This window comes from Gorilla gorilla, chromosome X (genome assembly GCF_029281585.2).
Source record: "Gorilla gorilla gorilla isolate KB3781 chromosome X, NHGRI_mGorGor1-v2.1_pri, whole genome shotgun sequence".
Classification (NCBI taxonomy): domain Eukaryota; kingdom Metazoa; phylum Chordata; class Mammalia; order Primates; family Hominidae; genus Gorilla; species Gorilla gorilla.
Genome location: NC_073247.2, coordinates 117950886 through 117969452, shown reverse-complemented (window position 1 = coordinate 117969452; position 18567 = coordinate 117950886). Strand labels below are relative to the sequence as shown.

General features: G+C 36.1%; 1 protein-coding gene across 29 annotated transcripts in view; it reads right to left on the bottom strand.

The window, feature by feature from the left end:
- Positions 1-10592, bottom strand: part of PWWP3B (PWWP domain containing 3B) — a 40394-nt gene extending 29802 nt beyond the window's left edge. For 4 of the 29 annotated variants that reach the window (XM_055375499.1, XM_055375503.2, XM_055375506.1 and 1 more), the window contains exons 1-3: positions 10389-10513; positions 7677-7804; positions 1484-1657 (exon numbers count right to left, since the gene is read on the bottom strand). The gene's annotated coding sequence lies outside the window, so the exon portion shown is untranslated. Of the gene's footprint in view, positions 1-1483; positions 1658-7676; positions 7805-10388 lie in introns of all 29 variants that reach the window. The other 25 variants (XM_055375497.1, XM_055375496.1, XM_055375507.1 and 22 more) reach the window with 21 other exon arrangements.
- Positions 10593-18567: the final 7975 nt, after the last annotated feature.

The following is an 18567-nucleotide window of genomic DNA, read 5'->3' as shown; positions in this document are numbered from 1 at the left end:
TATGAGAAAGATATATAAAAAGAAAGTATAATTCTGGAAAGATATTATTTCCTGTATATCTTTCCATATTTTTTCTTTACATAAACGTATGAATGCATATGATTTCAAATCAGCTTTTTGTCCTGCTTAAGCTCATGGTTTAAACATTTTTGCATACTACTAAGTGTTTTCAATGTGATTTTTTAGTGAATCACTTCAAATGCAATTTTCCCCTAACTTTGCAACATTTTACCTCAATCTTTTTTCTGATTTTGTTTTAAAAAAAGGCTAAATATGTATTAAGAATTTTTCAAAAATAGTGATAGTAAAGCCTGCCCTATCTCTTTAACTGCACAAATAGTTCCATTAGCAGGCTGGTTTATATTTTTTTCTGATTTGGTTACACATGTATTAATGTAGTCTTTTATGTTTAAATGACATAATATGGTGCTTACCATTCTGCAGTTTGCTCTTTTTACTTCTCAGACACCTTTTCAAGTCACTACAAGTTCATACTTTCACTTGTCAGCTACATAACGTGCCATTGTATGGATGCACCATAGTACATAATACTTTTAAAACTGTTCATAGAAATAAACCAAATCCTATCCGTTTCTCACTCTTAAACTTAGATGATATAGAAAAGTGGTTCTTGCTGACCATGGCTGTACCTGTGGACTGAAAGAGCGGGCTGCAGGGAGGACACATGCAAGGCTGTAGTTGACACAGCAACCAGGCTATCCACTTGATCAGGTCCAGGAAAAATTCCACTATTCGCAAAAGACAATGGAGTATGGGAGCGTGTCTGTGGTGTCTATGTGTGTTCATGTATTTGAAACAAAATGGGTATACTGTTTTGGCTTTATTTTGCTCTTCTTATTATGAAAACAAGCACAAATAGAAACAATTCTAAAAATGCTGAAAGTAGTGAAAAATAGATTTTAAAAAAACTTCCATAATCTGAACACTCAGAGATGAACACTCAGAGATGCTGACTGTTAACTCGGGAGTCTAGTTCCCTTCCTAAGGAAAACGAATATACATCTTTACAAGTGTTATCACTCGACGGCATATCTGAATCCCTTTCCATGTTCATGTACATTTATATTTGTGTCCCTATATGTCATTCTCTTTGTGTGTTTACACTTTTCTATCATTTTTTGTGTAGAATAATGTGTTTAAGTCAAAATATAATAAAATCTGTAACAAAGATAGAAATATGTAGTGCCACGTAAAAAATTACACGAACAGCACGTCTCACCGAAGTCTTAATTTAGAAACTGTAATTTGATCGCCCATTCCCACACGGAGGACTTTAAAAATATCGGGCGAAACAAAAATTCAGAGGATTAATTCCGTTCCAATAACAGCAGTTCAAACAAAACCATTCCATTCCCACCTCTCTCAGGCAACAATCTCTATTTCTTTTCTTTCCTTTTTTTTACTTTAACACCAAGGCCCGAAGAAATTCCCAGAAAATAACTGGCTTTAAGACAGCCATTACCTTGAAGCTTCTTGTCAGCTGCAGCCTCTTGAAATGCTGCCCCTCCCCCAATACTGGCCGGGTACAGCTCCCTTCCGAGCGGCTCCGACGAGGCTCCGCCCCCTCCCAGTGATGGGAATAGCAGGGGACCTTTCCCTCAAAGGGAAGAGAATCACCAAGTTAAACTGCAATTCCCTTAAAGCGAAAAGATTATCATTTTTAAAGCAGTTGAAAGCGGAATGGCAACATATGTCTGTTTAATTTACATTCAAACTACAAGAGTGGGTGATTTTCTGGGAAAAACAAAAGGTAGAAATGCCTTTACCATATAATAAAGACTCAGTAAAGAACATCTTTTACATATTTTTCTTGCCTACTTTGGCAACTTATTTCTAAAAACGATTTCAAGATCCGACTGGTCAAGCTCTATTAAAAAGCCCCTCTACATCCTTATTTGTACTGCAATGAATTAATACATTATTTTGTGGATAAACAATTCCCTGAAATTTTAATTCTTCTGGCCCTGGCACATGATGTATATCTCTCTTTTTATTCAGGTCTTCTCATTCATCTTTCAGAAAGTTTCATCGTTTTTTTCAACTAAAGTCATTTCTAAACATAAAACATCAACCAAAATCCTTAAAGAGATATGTAGGTATCTGAATATCCTGAAATTGGAAACAAAAAAATTCTTATTGGCAAAAACACAATAAACCAAATTTGAAAATATAAGAACAAACTTAACAAAATTGTTTTCAATGCAAAATATCACTAAAGTAGTTCTTACATATTAATAAGAAATAAATGGCAGAGTAAAAATGGGCAAAAGACATAAATAGACAATTCACAGTGTTCTGAGAGTATAATTTTTCCCCACTCCTAATATTTACTTCCTTGAGGGCAAGCTCATATGGTGCCACCACAGGAATCTCTGTCCCTTCCTGTACAGCTACAAACCTCTAGGCTATTTTGGTAGGTTTGCTTAAATTTGGAGTTCTGTTATCAAGCCTGTAATCCCAGCACTTTGGAAGGCCGAGGTGGGCAGATCATTTGAGGCCAGCGGTTCGAGACCAGCCTGGCCAACACGATGAAACCCCATCTCTACTAAAAATACAAAAATTATCCAGGCGTATTGGTGGGTGCCTGTAATCCCAGCTAATCAGAGGGCTGAGGTGGGAGAATGACTTGAACCCGGGAGGTGGAGGTTGCAGTGAGCTGAGATCGCGCCACTGCACTCTAGCCTGGGCAACAGAATAAGACTCCATCTCAAAAAAATAAAATAAAATAATAGTTAATATATAAGCCCATTTGATTCTCACAATAATCAATACCCTGCAACTTCCTCTTCCTCTTGTACTGTTGTAATGTTGACATTTTGGCTTCCATCTGCAACTCCATTTGTTTTATATCTATCTATCCAGTTTGTTCAGTGGAGAAAGGGAGGTGCTATATATCGGGACTCCTCAAAACCCAAATATTCAAAATAAAGATTAAAACTAATACATAAAAGATATTCACCTTCCCTAATAATCAAAGAGATGCAAATATAAAACAGCAATAAGATGGCATTTTTCTACCTAAATTGACTAAGAAGCAAATAAATGATACAACTAATAGAGATCCAGGAAACAAGGAAATGGGCACTCTTGCTAATGCCACGGTCACAAAGCTAGGAAAAGGGTGAGAAAATCGGAGCCAAAGTCTGACTCCAAAACAGGAGGTATGCCCTCTTTCCACCACTATTCACTCCCTCCTGGGCTTGGAATCCTGTTTCTTTGGTAGAACCAAAGATGATGTCGCTCACATTCAAACTGTGAGGAAATTGGTGAATATAACCCCAGCGTGGCCGGGCACGGTGGCTCACACCGGTAATACCAGCACTTTGGGAGGCCGAGGTGGGCGGATCACGAGGTCAGGAGATCGAGACCATCCTGGCTAACATGGTGAAACCCCGTCTCTACTAAAAATACAAAAAATCAGCAGGGCGCGGTGGCTGGCGCCTGTAGTCCCAGCTACTCGGGAGGCTGAGGCAGGAGAATGGCGTGAACCCGGGAGGCGGAGCTTGCAGTGAGCCGAGATCGCGCCAGTGCACTCCAGCCTGGGCGACAGAGCAAGACTCCGTCTCAAAAAAAAAAAAAAAAAAAGAAATAACCCCAGCGTGAGTGTTGCTTAGTCTCATGTCTCTGATGGTGAACATATTGGTGAACTACTACCATCTTCAGCAACTACCATGCTTACTATCCTTGACCTTTCTATCTCTTACATCCATCTACATTCCCACACAAATTAAAAAGTATTTTCATGCACTACGCTTTTTTCTTCTTCTTCTTTTTTTTTTTTTTTTTGAGACAGAGTCTTGCTCTGTCGCTCAGGCTGTAGTGCAGTGGCACGATCTCAGCTCACTCTGCCTCCTGGGTTCAAGTGAGTCTCCTGCCTCAGCCTCCTGAGTAGCTGGGATTACAGGCATGTGCCACCACACCCAGCTAATTTTTGTACTTTTAGTAGAGATGGGGTTTCACCATGTTGGCCAGGCTGGTCTCAAACTCCTGACTTCAGGTGATCTGCCTGCCTCGGCCTCCCAAAATGCTACGATTACAAGGTGTGAGCCACCGCTCCCGGCCTGCACTATACTTTTGCACTGACCGTATCTGCATGATAGCATTAACTTGGCCTTAGATCAGTTATGAGAAGTCCCTTTTGTGTTATAGGGGCCTGGCAGCAGCTTCCTTTTCAGATATGGTGATTCCTGGACAGGGGCTGAAAATCATTCGTTATACAGAGAATTGCCATTTTCATTCTACCCTCATTAACAATTGGCAATTCCTTGCTCCTGTGCTTTGCGGTTTGCAGCTGCCAATTCAGTATGGGAAAGTTGCATTTTTATCCTCTTTTGCTGATCTTTTTTATTCACAAAATATTCACGAAATTAAGATTTAAATTTAGATTTTTATTGCCTTTAATGTTCAGGTGTTGTTTCCCAGGAAGCATTAGAACCTACACATTGCTAATGGATAATGATTCTGAGGTTTAGGTCTCTTAAGATAATGTTATAAAAAATCATAAAACTAGGTAAAGTTGGTGAGGCCCTCACAACCCCATATGTTATCACAGTGAGTGGGTAAACACATCTCCTGCCACATTCTTGCTATTCAGGTTAGAGACACAGAGCTGCATTTGACACATCTCTTCCTGTAATGATCAAATGGAATAAAAGAAAACTGTCTGCGTTGGGGACTCTAAAGAAAGAAGCCATCATTCTTCCAGAGACTCATAACAGAAGGGTCAGCCTGGGTCAAAATTTTCCTGGTAAGCAACTTTAAAATGACACAGAGTTCTTTGGTGAGATATGGATTTCTGTTGGCAGGACCCAATGTTTAGCTTGTAAGAGTTTATCACCAAGGCATTATGACATGGTTATGTTTCTGAATTTTTCAGACAGCCAAAAAATCAGACAGTGTGGGTTTGAAACCTTTATTAGCTCAGCGGAGAAAAACTGTCCAATCCTTGACAACAATGCTAGGTTGTCATCTCCCATATCCTAGATAGCATAGTCAGCAAGGATGCATGGGTCACCTGTATCTCTATATTAACCTAGATTGTCCAAATATTAAATATTAAGCCATTAATATATTTAAAAATACAATAATAAAAAGAGTTTTATGTACTTAGTTGTCTAGAAAAGCTGTTTTTTGTTTTTGTTTTTTAAGAAGCCTCATTCTATTGCTCTGGGGATAGTAAATGGTTCTGGTCTGTTGTAGCCTCTTTTATCCCCCTGAACCTTCACAAAGTAGCTTGAATAAAGTATTTTCAATGGGTGATAATTGGATTGCATTAAAACATGGCAAAGAAGAAAAGAGATCAGATAAAAAATTTACTTTCCTAAGTAGCATGAAGGTAGACGATGAGAATATAGACAAGATACAAGTCAGAAGAACGAATAATGGGTATCAGATAGGTCGGGTTAGATGTGTGGAATATATTTGGGGGGGTACAAAAAAGAGAAGTATTATAACACAAACCCAATATCCCATCGTTATTTTCTCTGTTGTGTAATAAAAAAGGAATTGTGTGGGAGGAGCTTTGACAGTATCAGGGACATTGTTTTTGTTCTTGGATAATTTGGCCTTTTGCAACCCTCTGAGTTATCGTAAGTGAATGCTGGGTTCTAATCTTTTCTAAGCTGCCACCACTGCCCTCTCTATCCAAGGCAACCAAAGGAGAGCTCACGGACACAATGAGGCTCAGCATCAACAATCTCACTGACAGCACAGCGTTATGAGGCACGGATTTGTGATGGTTGCTGGGAAAGAATTAAGTTTGTTAAACCACTACAAAACATTATTTAAGAGAATATAGTCATGTCGTGCATAGTGACATTTCAGTCAATGACAAACTGCATATATGACGATGTTCCTGTAAGATTATAATAAAGCTGCAAAATTCCTGTTGCCTAGTGATGTCGGTCACAGCCATTGTAACACTGAAGCACAATTCATGACTCACCTGTTTGTGGTGCTGCTGGTGTAAACAACCTACTACACTAATAGTGGCATAAAAGTATAGCACATACAATTATGTGACGTACCTAATACTTGATAATGATAATAAATGACTGTTATTGGTTTATGTACTTACTATACTTTTTAATCTTATTTTAGTATATTCCTTCTACTTAGAAAAAAAAAAAATGCTAACCGTAAAATAGCCACAGAGCAGGTCTTGATTCAGGGGGTATTCTAGAAAAGGGCATTGTTATTCTAGGAGACAACAGCACCATGAGTGTTACTGCCCCTGAAGACCTTCCAGTGGGACGAGATGTGTAAATGGAGGACAGTGATATTGATGATCTTGACCCTGCGTAGGCCTAGGCTAATATGTGTGTTGGTGTTTAACAAAAAAAAGTTTGAAAAGAAAAAAAATAAAAAATTTTTTAAAATAGGAAAAAAGCTTATAGAACAAGGATATAAAGACAGAAATTATTTTATTTTATTTTTTTTACTGCTGTACAATGTGTTAGTGCTTTAAGGTATTATTACAAAAGTGTTAAAAGATTTAAAAATGTAAACATTTATAAAGTAAAATGTTACCATAAGCTAAGGTTAATTTATCATTAAAAAAATATATTTTTTTATAAATTTAGTGTAGCCTAAGTGTTCAAGCTACAGTAGTATACATAATGTTCTAGGCCTTCACTTTCACTCACCACTCACTCACTGACTCACCCAAAGTAACTTCCAGTCCTGCAAGCTCCATTCATGGTAATTCCCCTATACAGGTATACCATTTTTTGTCTTTTATGTCATATTTTTACTGTAACTTCTCTATATTTAGATATGTTTGGATATACAAATACTATTATAATGATAATAAATGACTGTTATTGGTTTATGTACTTACTATACTTTTTAATCTTATTTTAGTATATTCCTTCAACTTAAAAAAAAAAATGTTAATCGTAAAATAGGCACAGAGTAGGTCTTTCAGGGGGTATTCCAGAAAAGGGCATTGTTATTCTAGGAGACAACAGCACCATGTTGTAGGCAGTTGTGTTGCAACTGCCTACAGTATTCAGTATTCACCACTGTAGGCAGTTGTGTTGCAACTGCTTATAGTATTCAGTACAGTAACATGGTATACAGGTTTGTGGTATAGGAGCAATAGGCTATACCATATAGCCTAAGTGTGTAGTAGGCTATACCATCTAAGTTCGTGCAAGTACACTCTATAATGTTCTCAGATAAAATCGCCTATTGAAGCATTTCTCAGAATATGTCCCCATCGTTAAGCCATGCATGACTGTACAGGTGATTCAAGAAGGTCATAAGACCTTAAGCAGGTTCTAAGAAACCTTTATAACTATGTTATCTAGTTTATGGTATGACAACCTAGTATAGTTGTCAAGGACTACAGAGTTAGGCCTCAGGGAGACACCTGCATAGCCTCTTGCATGATTTCTTCATAGTGGTATAATATATGGATTCTTTCCAAAAACTGGAAGTTATGACTTTTAATTACAAACATGATAGCTGTAGAACAGGAAACAAAATGAAGTACACCCCAAATTCTCAACCTAACATAATCCTTACATGAAATGTGGCTTTTAATTTAAAATGCTATGATGACTGTAGAGCCGGAAGCAAAATACATTGTTCTCCAAGTTCTCAACATGTTTATACCGTGAAATGTTTTGTGAAATGGGAAGAGTCTTACTCACTGTCACATGGATCCTGCTGGGTCTGGTCCTGTGGTCCAGCTGTCTTGATTCTCACTCCAGCTGCTTGTCCAGCAGGGTCTTTACCTGGCTCAGCACTTCTGTGGTTGACCTGTCTTTCTGGGGCTTGGCTGGCAGGGAATCAAACCAATGAAATGGAAAAGGTGTAAATAAATTTCCCTACCTAAACTCTAACAGGCTGTCATTCCAAAACACAGGAATGAGGCAAAATCTCATCTGTGATGTAGATGCCATCTATTTTCCTTCATGTTATTATAATATGAAATGCTCTCTGGGTCAGTTATGTTATTTCGTTCATGCTAAAATCATATCCTTCAGGAAAATTATGAGGTGGAGAAAAGAGAGAAGGGAAAGAACAATTGACTTGTTTCTACTATGGGCCAGACTCTATGTAGCAGCATTTTTTATGATTTCTGTGTGAGTCTTCATGTCAGTTATTGGTGGGGATTTTTCTTCTAGATATTTACAATATTTTGAATGGAATTTCAATCACACTCTACATGCTCTCTCATAGTCAGCTAATACAAAACACATTTCATTGCTTTGTCCACTTCATAAAAATATTTGCCTGGACGAAGCTTAGGAAACCTGGCAAGCACCATCTTGTGACCAGAACCAGAACTGCAGACACTCAGGCTTCCAGAATTTTTCATTCTCAGTTTAAGAGTTCTGTGCATGTGTTATACAAAAATGGGATCATAATGTTCTCGTTTTAATATTTTTCATCATAATATCTCTCATGCAAATTGTATATATCTTTCTACATCTTTTGGATTTCCAAAGAAGAAAGGAAATCTCCACAACAATGGTCAAAATGTAATGATTTGCTCTGTATATTTCTAGATTTTTTTATGTAGAGACTTATCAATGTGGAAGCTTTTTGAAACTAGACCCTTTATTCCTCCAGTAATATATTTGAACATCTTTCCATACCAATAATTATTTTCCATATCATCTTTTTGTGAATTGCTTTACAAAATTTTTTCCACATTTCTAAAATTTTATGTTTTTCTCATGATGAAAATTATTCAGGCTTGCTCTTTTCAAAATGAAATTTTTAAAATGGGGAAATGTAATACATAGAAGGTTAAAATATTCTGTCTATTAATTGGAGATATGTGTGGAGATATAAGAACACTTATATCTCCAATTAATAAAGTGGCATGTATTATTTCCAGATTTCTCCAATTAATAAAGTAGCATGTATATTTCCAGGTTTTTATTGCATACACTGTACTAATGCATGCACATTCTTTTTGGTAAACAAATAGGATTACATGATACAGGCCATTCTTCAATTTGCTTATTTTTAGAAACTACCTTGGACATTTATTCTAATCATTGCATTTAGAGTTAACTCATTCCTTTTACAGCTGCGTAGTATTCAACATTATAGATATACTATCCTATATGACTATGTCATAATATGTTTAAAACATTTTATGAATTATTCCTCAGGAGTATAAAAATAAATATGTTCTGCTTGAACCAGAGTCTGGACTATAGCCTCAATAGTTGAATTGCAAGAAAAGCACAAGCAATCAGGTAATGAGCCTTCTCAGACCCATAGAAAAATCCTACTGCAGCTGAAGACAATGGAATGTGTGTGTGGCTATTTGCTCAAGTGTCTGTAACAAAAGTGATTATTCCCTTTTCAGCTCCATTATCATTTCCAAAAGAATCTAAAAGTACATAAAAATCTAAAGATGAAAATACACATCATCAGTACTCAAACCCTGAGTTGTTCACGGCATACATTTGATGTCTAATCCTTTTTATTTTTTTCCTCATCACATACATGTTTGAATATACTATTTAAAATTACATTTATTTAGCCACATATTTGAACACCTTTCCCTGTTTATATATGAGTTTACGCTATTTTGGGGAAAGTAGCTTTTCCCCATGATTTTAAGTTCTCATCTCAGTTTCTATGCCGACATAGAAACTACATGCTAAGTAAAATGTGGAAGAAAGAAGTGGAAAATTTCCTCTTTTTTCCCCTGACATCCTTTTTTATCAGGCATCCTTTATTACTAAGTATATTGTTTGTTGTGTTTTATTATACTAATGCATGTCTGTTATTGTTATGATCTTTTAGATTTTTTCCATTGCAGTACAAATAGGAATGTACAATTCTCTTGAGAGATAGGTGGAAGTACAGACAAAGATCATATTTTGCACATTATTTAAAAAGCTATTATATTAAGTCATTGTGTATCCCTTGACAAATAACCAAACTAATTCTCAGAGATACTCGAATTTGCAGTTATGCATTACTTTAAATTACTAACATATTCCACCAAAACAGTAAGATTTGTTAGAAACACAACACATTCAAAGTAATATAAAAAACCAACATCCCCAACAACTTAATTTTTCCTTTAAGACTATTACAACCTTTTTCAAAATAAGGAAGATTAACCTCCCAAGTTTTGTTTCATCATTTATCTCAGCCACCACTGCCTTTTGATGGAAACATAAAATGCTCTATTAAAAAGTTAGCTTTTGCTACCTCTTTAAGAATATTTTTCCACAGGTGTAATGTTGATTACCACCTCCCCGACTGTGGACTTTTAAAATAATCTGAAGGAACACAAAACACAGATATTAATTCCCTCACAGAAACAACGACCCTCACAGAACGACACTCCTTTCCCGTTATTCCTAAGCAGCACTCTCTTCTTTTCTCACCTTTATTCCAAATCTTCGAGAACTCTCTGAAAATAACTAGCATTTACGACAGCCATTACCTCCAAGCTTCTCCACGGAAGCCTCCGAAGCCTGTGTGTAATGCAGCTCCTCCCCGAAGACTGGCTGGGCGCAGCTTTCTTCCAAGCTCCTAGAGGATGCTCCGCCCCCTCTCCGTGATGGGGAAAGCACGAGGTTCTTCCTTCACTTAGGAGAAAAATGACCAACTTAAACCGAAATACAGTTAAAGGGAAGAAATGTTCCTCTTAAAGTACTTTAAAGTGTAATGGTAACCTATGTCTGTTCAATTTCCATTCAACCCCCTAGGATAGGTGTTTTAATGGAAAAAGAGAAGCAACAGCAAATCTTTCATATAATAAAGATGTGGTTAAAACGTTCCTTACATATATTTTTTCTGATCCTCTTTTGTACTTTATTTCTGGTAAATTTAAGACCTACTGGCCAAACTTCACAAAAAAACATACGCTAAGTATTTTGATTTGGATTACAGTGAATTAATACTTTATTTTAGGTAGAATTAATTCTTTACAATTTTGAATCTGAACCTGGGACATAATATATCTCTCCTTTTATTCAAGTTTCTTATACTTCTTTCCTTAGGTCATTTCCAAAGAAAAATCCTCAGACAAAATCTGATTATACTGAAATTGAAAAAAAAATGTATTAAGCATAAAATCACCATAGGCCAAGTTAAAAAATCAGCCGCAAACTTAGGAGTGCTTTTCAAGTGCTTTTGTTTGTCCGTATGATTAGATAAACAAAAATATACCCAAGCTAGTTCTTTCATTTCAATAAGAAAGAAATGAACAACAAAGTAGAGAAAGGGGCAAAGAACACAAGCAGAGAATTCCCAACGTCCTTCCCTATTCCTGATATTTACTTCACTGTGAAGAAAGCTCAAAGCAGTGTAACTTGAAGGCTCTCTGTGTCTTCTAGACTAGAGAAATATGCTTCTAGGCTGATGGATAGTTTTCCTTAAGTCTGGAGTTCTGTTAGTCTCATTTCACTCTCACAAGCAAAGTCCTGCAATTTATCTTCCCCTCTTAATAAAGCTGACAATTTTGGTTTCATCTGCTATTCAATTTATTTTTACCACATTTTCTTCATTATTTTTAAGATATGACAATTGTAAACTTTTTGTACCCACGAGATTACCTCAAAATGTATAATAATGCAAAAATGGATAGAAATACATTATTGGGCAAGTAAGAAAAATTTGATTAGCTCTTATAGAAGTAAAAGGAACTGGTGGTCAGTGCCTCCTCCTGAGGCTCTTTTACCTACAAAGTACTTCGATCTCTCCCAGATTAATGTCTGTTTATTTTGGTCTTGGAATGTGATTTTTTTGTACAATTGACAAAAATTATATATATTCAAGATGGGTAATGTAATGATTTGATATATGTGTACACTGTGAAATGATTACCACGATCAAGCCAAGTAACATATCCATCACCTCACATAGTTACCATTTCGTGTGAGATGAGAACGCTTTAGATCTACCTTCTTAGCAAATTTCAAATATACATTACATATTATTAACTACAGTCACCTTTTCATGTACCTTTTGACCATTTGCACGTTTTCTTTGGAAAAAATAACTACCCAGTGTCTTTTACTCATTTTTAAAATCAGGTTACTTGCTAGGTTTTTCTTGACATTGAATTTTATGTTTCTTATTGTGGGTATTAATTTTATAAGTTTCTAATTGTGGATATTGACTCCTTATTGGATGCATGGTTTGCAAATATTTTCTCCCATTCCATGGGTTACCTTTTCATTCTGTTGATTATTTTCTTTGTTGTGCAGAAACTTTAGTTTGATGTAGTCCCACTTGTTTATTCATGTGATTTCTAATAGCAAGTTATCTCAAGAGCTCTGATATAATTTCAAAGCTCAAAGCTTCTCAGTATTGCAACTCTATAAAAACTGCTTCTGTTCATGAAACATTCTGCAAAATTGTGGGACAAATTCTGCTAATGTGTAACAAGGACATAATACTAAGAATAATAGTTTATTGAAATATAACAACATCAAGAACAGAGAACTGATAAACTGTGTTCTATAAAGTCACAAGACCTTGAGAAACATTGCTATTCAGAATGAAAAGACTCTACTCTAAAGTGTCGCTTTTTTATTATTGTTGACATTACTTTTATTTTCTTTGGTATTAAAAAGTGCTCTAAAAAACCAGTGGTTGCACCAGTTAGAATGGCAATCATTAAAAAGTCAGGAAACAACAGGTGCTGGAGAGGATGTGGAGAAATAGGAACACTTTTACACTGTTGGTGGGACTGTAAACTAGTTCAACCATTGTGGAAGTCAGCGTGGCAATTCCTCAGGGATCTAGAACTAGAAATACCATTTGACCCAGCCATCCCATTACTGGGTATATACCCAAAGAACTCTAAATCATGCTGCTATAAAGACACATGCACACGTATGTTTATTGCGGCATTATTCACAATAGCAAAGACTTGGAACCAACCCAAATGTCCAACAATGATAGACTGGATTAAGAAAATGTGGCACATATACACCATGGAATACTATGCAGCCATAAAAAATGATGAGTTCATGTCCTTTGTAGGGACATGGATGAAATTGGAAAGCATCATTCTCAGTAAACTATCGCAAGAACAAAAAACCAAACACCGCATATTCTCACTCATAGGTGGGAATTGAACAATGAGATCACATGGACACAGGAAGGGGAATATCACACTCTGGGGACTGTGGTGGGATGGGGGGAGGGGGGAGGGATAGCATTGTGAGATATACCTAATGCTAGATGACGAATTAGTGGGTGCAGCGCACCAGCATGGCACATGTATACATATGTAACTAACCTGCACAATGTGCACATGTACCCTAAAACTTAAAGTATAATAAAAAAAATAAAAAAATAAAAATAAAAAATAAAAAAAAACCAGTGGTTGTAGAACATAAACATACCAAAGTATAAAATGTTGAAAATACCAAATATTGATAAGGATAAGGAGCAATTGGAAGGTTCATACACTTTTTACAGAAATGTAAATTGGAACTCACATTTTGGGAACTGTTTTGGCACTATTTGCCTAAAGCTGAGCATTATAGAGGTTAAGAGAAAACCATTTAGTGCTTTAAGTAGCAGAGTGGAATATCCAAATTGGTAATAGAGAAATGGTCTCCACAGAGACCTATGGGTACCCAGATGATCCAGTGGGACATAGAAAGTTAATGTTTAAAATTCAATTTCTTTCATTTTGATTTATTTTATAAGCTTCTACTTATAAATATGTTAAACGCACATAATAAATACTATAATGTATTACATAGTTTATAAAAATATCGAACAATTGGGAGGTGTCAAATTTTTTTTACAATGGTGATAAAAATGTATGTGGACATCTCTGCTTTATGGCACTCACACCCCACATAGCCTTCCCACTTGTCCTTTCCCAAACCATTTGCATGGTTTGGGATTATTTTCTCATAAAAGACTAATTAAGCTGAACTTGCTAAATTTCCTGTATACTGCTTTCACTGCTCAGGTAAGCTAACGTTACTCTCATTAAATGTTTAAGGTAATCATGAGAAACTGAATTACAGTAAGCCATGTCTTTGCAAAATTATTGGTTCTCTCAAACTTCAGGTAAAGCCACAAAATATGTGGGTATACAGTTATTCTATTTGGACTATGTAAGTGTTTTCACTGTAATATTATAAAGCCAAAATTATTTGTTTTAAGTTCAAGGGTACAAGTGCAGGATGTGCAGGTTTGTTACATAGGTAAATGTGTGCCATGGTGGTTTGCTGCATCTGTCAAACTATCACCTAGGTATTGAGCCCGGCTTGCATAAAACCAAAATTCTAATACCAACAGTGATTGTATTTTTCTTTAACGTCAACCTAAATTTAATTTCTTAGTTCTGTAATTGACTTTGAGACCTTGAAAATAATGAGTAAATTTTTTTGGATATCTGGACAATTCCTAAGAAAATCAGAATTCATAAACACAAAGCATCAAACATACCAAATTCCAATTAACAATTTTTATTTAGATTCTTACTTACATATAAAAGTATTTTTATAAAGCTCAAAATAAAACAGTAAAATCAATATTGTATGTGTATCATCTACTAATATGTTGAGAGGTTAATTGTATTTTAAAGCTCATATTTACACCTTTCTATGATATGTGTTTATGTGTGTGTATTTGGGTCTGTGTTTAAATATACACATATAATGGTACATTAATTTAAATAAGAGTAATTTAGGAACAATAGAGAGGATTAAATAACTAAAATGAATAATGATTTTAGAACATGTAATCTGACCTCAAAATGAGATTATATAAACTTATTATTATTATTTTATTTATTTATTTATTTATTTATTGAGACAGAGTTTCCCTCTGTTGCCCAGGCTGGAGTGCAATGGCGCTTTCTCAGCGCACTGCAACCTCCGCTTCCCTGGCTCAAGTCCTCAGCCTCCTGAGTAGCTGGGATTACAGGCATGCACCATCATGCCCGGCGTTTTGTATTTTCGGTAGAGACGGGGTTTCGCCGTGTTGACCAGACTAGTCTCTAACTCCTGACCTCTAGTGATTCACCTGCCTTGGCCTCCCAAAGTGCTGGGATTACAGATGTGAGCCACCGCGCCCGGCATAAACTTATTATTTACATTTCATATATTCTATCATGATAGCAAAATATTTAATATGCCTCACCTTCATGTACATTTTCAATCCACACGAGGTTATTCATATGCTTTTGTGCTACCTCTTGTGCTCACAGAGTCTTCATTTCAGGAAGAGCTAAATTTTTATTTATTGTTGTGCTTCTTTCTGTTATGTTTATTTTAAATATTGCATTGTCACTATAGTTAATGAGATATCCATGGATAAAACTGTTTCTTCCTCTTAGGTGTGTATTTTCTAATTTTAATTAAGCAGCTGATTTCCTCTAGTAGACTCTTTAGTTATTTTCTTCCCCCAAATTTTATCTTTAATTAATTAATTACCAATTTATTTTTTGTAGAGACGGGATCTCACTATGTCAGCCAGTTTGGTCTCAGACTCCTGGCCTCAGGCAATCCTCCCTCCTCAGCCTCCCAAAGTGCTGGGATTAGAGGCATGAGCCACCACGCCTGGCCTAACCCTAAATTGTCTTTAACCCTAAATTGTTCCATTGTCTTATACACCCAAATCATCTTTGGCAGTTTTCAGATGGCTAGAAAATAATACAAAAGGCATACTCCCTCACCTAATAAAAGAAGGGATGAAAATATACTTAGGTATATTTGGCATGCTATTTTATAAGTAGATTTAGTGATAGAAGAACGACTATCTCTTTTTAGACACACATTTTGGAAAAACTGCCAAATCAAAAAAAGAAAATCAGCCTCTCCTAGATTAATTTTGTATAGGTAAAGGGCTATTGATATAAATGTTTCACTGACTGTATCTTTTTCAGATAGATATAAGCATGCTCTTATTCATGTATACATGCTGACACAATAACATTTTACAAATTGATGTACATTATCAGATTTCATTCCTAGGTTCTTATTCCTTGCTTTTTAGTGGTAATTGTGGTCCACACTTTATAGGAAGGTTTATAAAGTAGATTTGCCAATCACAGTCCATAAAACATAGACTGACTGACTTAAACTTACTTATGGTAATTGTTACCTAAATTCTTTTTTTTTTCAATTTTTGGAAATTTTTTTTTAATTTTATTATTGTTACACTTTAAGTTTTAGGGTACATGTGCACAATATGCAGGTTTGTTACATATGTATACATGTGCCATGTTGGTGTGCTGCACCCATTAACTCGTCATTTAACATTAGATATATCTCCTAATGCTATCCCTCCCCCCTCACCCCACCCCACAACAGTCCCCGGAGTGTGATGTTCCCCTTCCTGTGTCCATGTGTTCTCATTGTTCAATTCCCACCTATGAGTGAGAACATGCGGTGTTTGGTTTTTTGTCCTTAAGAAAAGGTCATGGTTAGGTCCGTATATGTATTATACCCAATAGGGAAATCCATGCTCCTCTATCTGATATATTCAATCGCTCTACTAAATCAACCCAAACCTGTCAGTCTTGCAACTTTCATTGTGACAGTCACAAAGGCATGTGTCACAAATTACAGATCAAAGATTGGGTATTATGAAAGACTGGTCTAAGAAAGCCTTAGAGCCACAATGAAATGCACTGTACAAAGGACCCAAGATTCAAAATTTCCCAGACTATGTCAGCCCAGAAGCAGGGGACTTCAGGAGGTAGATCACGATTCCAAAACAAATGGAACAAGAATTTGTTACATGAGACTAAGGGAGGGCTGAATGAAAGGAGGGGAAAGTCTAATTATGATTATTTTCATGGGGATGTTTTAGATACTGTGTTTATAGGTATTCTCTATTCTGATGGTCTTATGCCATAGTGTTTTTTTTCTTTCTCCCTCTCCTTTTCCTTCTCTTTCTCCTTCTCCTCCTCTTCCTTTTATATTTTAACTCTCCACATCACAGCATACCAGAAATATCTCAGTCTTTAAGGTAAATTTCTTGATCTTTATTCTCTAACTTTGGAGACAGTAAGTTCATAAAATTGGTAAAGAGCATTTCTGGAGTAATTGGGACTTTTTAAAATAGAGCTTTGGATTTTTTCACAATCTTCGGAGAAACAGTTATCAGGGCTTGGTAGTTTCTCACCATGAAAGGGTTGGCAACAATATAACGAGGTGTGGGTATGTTCAGTAACACATAATGCACTTATGTAAATATATCAAGATATGTAAACAAAATACTCTAAAAGCCCAGGTGAATTGACAAATTAATTTGTTACCATTAAGATTTATTTACTTGGTTATTTAATTTGGAAATTGCTCCAACATGTTGGAAACTAAGTTAAATGATTAATATAAATAAGTACAAACCTTGCTGATAATCATGGTTCTAATAACAGTGTATAAAGAAAGACTATGTCTAAGTTTCACTATATTAAAAAATTATAACAAACAATCAAACAACATGTTAAAATGTGAATGATTATTGCCTTTTGGAAGAGGAGACCAGAAAAATAGACAGTCAAAAGGAAAAAAAAATATTGCCAAGCTAAGAAATGGGCAAACTATATATTCTACATATTTATTCTCAGATTGAAAGAAAATCACTGGCAAAAACTTGCTTTTTGGTGTTCTGCTTCCTATCTCTATTGACTTGATTTCAGGCCTTCTTGTTAGATGTCCCTATTCTACACTGTTGCTGGAGGATGAAAACTTTTAATCTCAAGCAGATAAATTCTGAACATTTGCAGCTTAAATACAAATGTTTTTTGTTTGTTTGTTTTCTGATTGATAGCATGTACCGAAGGTGCTTTTTATTTTCTGACTGATGGTCAGTATGAACTGTACTGCCACAAGCTTCCTTTGTAACATCAGGAAAGGACATTATGTCTTTTAAGACTTTATGAAAGGACACTTTCTTCATTATTATGAAAACCTACTTGTTTATGTAAGCATACTTAGTTTCCAAATTTTTAATCATTCAATTTCAAAGCCCTTTCCCACCTGGCATGCTCTCTTTTAAATGTTTCTGTTGTTTAGCTGGTTCCCTTGCTGGTAAATTAACAAAATTTGACACATGGTAGAAATAAATTTGTCCAAAGCAAATTTGTATCAGGTGATATACAAAGTATATAACAATTCCGAAGGCACAGACTTTCACCTATCTAACACTGGCTATGAACAAACAGTATGTAAGAATGCCAGCCAGCCGTGGTGGCTCACGCCTGTAATCCCAGCACTTTGGGAGGCTGAGGCGGGCGGATCATGAGGTCAGGAGTTAAAGACCAGCCTGGCCAATGTGGCGAAACCTCATCTCTACTAAAAATACAAAAATTAGCCAGGCGTCGTGGCGCGCACCTGTAGTCCCAGCTACTCAGGAGGCTGAGGCAGAAGAATCGCCTGAACCCCGGAGAGGGAGGTTGCAGTGAGCCGAGATTGCGCCACTGCACTCCAGCCTGAGCAACAGAGCGAGACTCCGTCTCAAAAAAAAAAAAAAATGCCTACTGGCTGAATGTCTTGCCACCTTAAGCACAAGAGCAAGAAAAGAATGTACTGGAGTTGAGCTTATGGATACTGAGAAAGGCAAACTAGTCAATCACTGCTA